A 5141-nucleotide genomic window follows, 5' to 3' on the forward strand; every position below is an offset into this window, starting at 1 on the left:
TTTGTTAGAAACCTATGGGAAATCAAGGCAAGATCTCCCAGCATGCAGCGGGAGAGGCAGGATTGTGCAAGCTGGAGATGGGGAGTTTGAAGTCCAAATGATCATTAAATTCATAGGACCACCAAGAGGCAGGCCTGAGTTTAAATCTAGCCTTAGATACTTACTATCTGGGTGATCGTGGCCACTTCTCCTGTAGTTCCCTCAACTATAAAATGGGAATAATATCAGCACCTCAGGCCCAGGGTGGTTGTTATGGTTAGTTAGCACAGAGCCTGACCATAGTAAACAATATATAAATGTTAGCCAGCACTGTTGTTAGAAAGGGGACGGGGCCAAAGGAAAGCCGGAAGCTTACCCACGTGGAGGGGAGTGGGACTCACGGGTAAGGGTCCTACAAAGTATGCTGGGAAGAGCTGCTCGGGCAGTCAGGAGAATCACAGCGTTGGAGACGCCTCCAGACCCATCATTTTCTCCCCGGCCCCGGGAAAGTGCTTTCCGGCCCCGAAGGCCTCCTCCACGCCGACATTCTGTGACTACAAGCATCCCTGGCTCAAAGGGCTGGCTCCGTCTTTGCTCCTGATCCCAGGGATCCCTATTTGGGCCCCGGCAGACCAGAAATGTGACTAAATGAGTAAAAACAATTTCTCAGCAGTGGCTTTGGGATGGTTTTAGAACTTTCCCTTACAAAATGCTGACACATTTCTTCTAAGCAGGCCCTTAAATCCCTCCCGTTAAGTGGAAGCACAGACATGGTTAAGTTGCTTAATGAGGCCTTGCACATGATGTATCGTGTTTATTTTGGGACAATCACGCCATTGTTATCACGTAAATAGCATTACTCAATTTTATTAAGAAAAAGGCTTCAGAGGATTCTGTTTTTCTAGAAGGGTTTTATATTAAGCTTTCCAAACCTTCCAAGGCCAAAACTCCAACACTGTGAGCATTCAGCAGAGCCAGGCTAAAATAAGAAAAGATTAACTGAGTTCTAAAATGAGATGTACATAAAACAATTTATCAACTTCATTCTTTTAGAGAGAGGGTGACACAGGAGATGAAAAACGCATCCAAAGTTTCCCATTACCATAACATTTTTATGGGGACATTTATTATGCAGGAAGATAAAATAGAACCATTTGATGCTGCATGTAAAACAGGGAGACTATTTGCCTCAGTTGCTGCTGGCCCTGAAGCGAGGGGCTGTGTAGCTGTCTCGAGGAAGGTGGGGACCAAATGTCCCACAGGCCCCTTCTCTCATAGTGTCCTGAGAGGAGCCAGGCTATCTCCCATCGGGGCTGGCATTTTAAGTTCCTCCCGCAGCAGCTCAGCAAGGCGGCTACCACAGGCCGAGTTGAGAGGTATCTCCTTCCATTAGTCCCACAATCCAACTGGGCTGACGGGTCGCCTCATCTATCCAAAGATATTTACTCGGCGGCTTCATGTATCTGGAACCAAGCAAAAAGAAGGAAGAAAAGGAGCAATGGCCCGGAAAGCATCTCCTAGTGACCCAAAGCTCTAACCCCGGGACTCTAAGCAAGTCACAAGCCCTCAGTGCCCTGGGGAAAAACCCAGAGAAGGTGCCAGCCTGCATGGTGGAGCAGTGGCGTTGTCCCTTCACCCAGGAGTCCCTCAGGCCAAGGAAATCAAAGGCCCAGGAGCTGCATCGATCCCACCAAATTCAAAGCCACAGGCTCAAGCCACAGCAGCGTTTTTAGTATCAATTGGCAAGCTAATAACAACAAAATCTCCCCATTGAGGGATCCATGGATTGCTTCTCTTTCCCTACAACATCCAAGCCAGATAGAGACTATGGGTATTTTTATGCCTGTTTGTCAGATACTGAAGCTTCTGAGACCTGAAGCTTTGAAAGGGACAAAAGCAAGGACTTTGGGCCAGGGCCACAAATGGCCAAGAGAACAGGAAAGTGATCACTGTTAGCAAGATGACCTTGAGTCCCATCACAGCCTCTCTCTCCCCCTAAAAAAACAATCCATCCAGGCAGCTAGGTGGCGCAGTGGATAGAGCACCAGCCCTGAATTCAGGAGGACCAGGGTTCAAATCTGGTCTCAGACACTTAACACTTCCTAGCTGTGTGACCCTGGGCAAGTCACTTAACCCCAGCCTCAAAAAAATAAACAAATAAATAAATAAATATCCATTGTTTAACAATAAATATATATACATAAGATAAAATTTATTGCTATTTTCTATTTCTTTTCTCCTTCCCAGAGACATCTCATATGACAAACAGTATTTTCAAAGAAGTAAAAAACAACACCACTGATGGATACATTTTTCCCCCCCTGAGGCTGGGATTAAGTGACTTGCCCAGGGTCACACATCCAGGAATGTTAAGTGTCTGAGACCAGATTTGAAACTCCAGTGCTCCTGAATTCAAGGCTGGTGCTCTATCCATTGCGCCACCTAGCTGCCCCGTGATGGATACATTTTAAAAATATGAAAACATTTGCAGTGTGGGACCCCTATAAACCTCCCACCTCCATCAGGGGATAAATTAGGGGAGAACTCTCACATCTCTTTATTTGAGTCCCATTTGAGCTTTATAATTTTGATCTCTATAAATTTATAGTCTTAGAATTTACTTTTTCCTTTGGATTTAGGGTGTGGTTGCACTCCACTGACATTTCTGGTAGTTCTTGTGTAGATTGTTTTCCTGGTTCTACAGACTTCACTCTGCATTAGCTCATAGTGATCTCCCCATGCTTCTATGTTTATCACACGCATCTCTTACAGCAGAATAATATTCCATTCCCATTGGTGTACCACAATTTGTTTAGTCATTCCCCAAATGATAGACATCTACTTTGTTTCCAGTTCTTTGCTGTCACAAAAGTACTACAGTTATCCCCTCCATATTGTGGGGTGAGGAGCATGGCATTCTTGTGATCTGGAAAACCTGCATAAAATTTTCTGACCAGCCCCTTCAGACCAGAGAAAAATTATTATAGTTTTAAGAGATGAAAGGTGTTAATATTATACAAAACTCTCTATGTAGTTTGTGAATTTCTGAGTTTCTAAACTTTATCTGTCATCTGCTAGCCTTTGCAAAATTCCCAAGAAATTCCTTTTTAACTTCTTTTGCTGACCTGTGATATATTAAAACACAATGGGGGAAGTCACGATGTGGAAGGGATAAGTGGAGTATAAGGAGACTTTTTCCTTTCTCCATAACTTCCTTGAGCTAAAAGGACAATAATGGAAACCAGTTCAGTGGGTATGGGTGTTTTTGTCCCTTTATTTGCATAATCCAAATTGCTTTCCAAAAATACTTTGACCATTTTATAGATCCACCAATGATGTATTGGTGTGAGTATTCTTCCACAGCCCCTCCAACTTTGGTGCCATTTTGGGATATTTTGTCAATTTTCAAGGGGTGAGGTGAAAACCTTTGGATGGTTTTGATTTATATTTCTCCTATTAGTAATTTAGAACATTTTTGTGTGATCATGAATACTTTGTGGTTCTTCCTTTGAGAACTGTTTGATTATATTCTTTGACTATATATTGAAGAATAGCTATTTCATATGTGTGTATAATATTATTGAATTGCTGTATCATATTAGATAATAGGTTATTATATTAATTTGTCCTATACACACACACATACAAATATGCACACAAACATTTGTAAATCTTGACTACCAAACTCTTATCTGAGAAATGTGATAAAAAGATTTTTTCCCCACTCAACCACTTCCCTTCTTATGCTAAATCCCTTAATTTTATCTGTTCAGAAGCTTTTCAGTTTCCTGTAATCAGTTATCTATTTTATCTTTCGTAATTGCCTCTATCTCTCGTTTAGTTAAGAATTTATCTCCTACTCTTAGCTTTGAGAAGAACATAATTTGTTTCTGTTCTACCTTTTTTATCATATAATCTTTAATATCAGGGTTGTATATCCATTTAGACTGTTATAGAATATGTTCTCAGTGTTGGTTTCTACCAGAAATTTTGCAGTTTTCCAGCAGGTTTTATCAAACAGGGCATTTTTCCCTAAGTAATTTATATTTTCCATTTTATCAAATACCAGGTTATTGAGTTCTGTTGTTTTTATATTTCTCTTTTCTAATCTATCCTATTGAGCTATTCCTCTATTCTTGTGCCAATACCAAATAGCTGGAGGAATGAAAATGCTATTTTCCCTTTATCCCTCCTTTTCATCATTTCCCTTGATAGTCTAGACTCAGTTAAAGTTTGTTCAGTTTGATTAAAGGATACTAGAATCCTCCTCCAAAGCTTTACCAGGTATGAAGGTGACTTTAGGATCTCAAAGCCTGGCTTGCTAAAGCACAGTCCCTGGCAGGGCTTTCCAAGCATGAAAGTCTCCACGGCTGAGCCCATTTCTGGGGGTGGGGGGAAGGCAGGCCAGAGGCACAGGGTTCATCACCAGAAGACTGGGTACCACCACAGGAGGAGGTTATTTAGCTTCAACGCCAGTCAGGGCGCCGGGGCTGTGATGGACATCAATAGGGAGAACAGTAGCATCTATGAAGTCATACTCCAATGAATGATTAATTCATGGAACAGGGAAAGATATCATACATTATGGGCAGATTGGTGGTTAAAATAAAACCCCCAAGGCACTTCAAGAAGTAAAGGGAAGCAACGAATCATAAGAAAGACTCATTGATTGTTTGGTATATTATTTCTGCTCTACATGTTTCTAATAATATCTTAGAAATGTGCACTGTTGTTATTCAGCTGTTTCGGTCATGTCACTCTCTGTGATCCCATTCAGCATTTTCTTGGCAGAGATTCTCCAGCTTATTTTACAGATGAGAAAAATGAGGCAATAGGTAAAGTGACTCTTCCAAAGCTCGCACAGCTAGTACATGCCTGGAGCAAGTTTGAACTCGGCTGTCCTGACCACAGGCCCAGAGCTCTGTACACTATGGTGTCATCTGGCTGCTTCTTAGAAATTAGAAATTCCCCCCAAAATAAATGAATAAAACACAGCAAAGAGAGTCCTGTGATAGAGACCTGGACTTGGAGTGAGGAAGACCTGCATTCGGATCTCTCCTCGAACACTTAGTAGCTGTGTGACTGGACACATCACTTCTCTGCCTCAGTTTCCTTATCTATAAAATGGAGAGCCTTAACAGCACCAGGCTTGTTGTGTCAGT

Source organism: Sminthopsis crassicaudata, chromosome 4, assembly GCF_048593235.1.
Source record: "Sminthopsis crassicaudata isolate SCR6 chromosome 4, ASM4859323v1, whole genome shotgun sequence".
In the NCBI taxonomy this organism is placed as follows: Eukaryota; Metazoa; Chordata; class Mammalia; order Dasyuromorphia; family Dasyuridae; genus Sminthopsis; species Sminthopsis crassicaudata.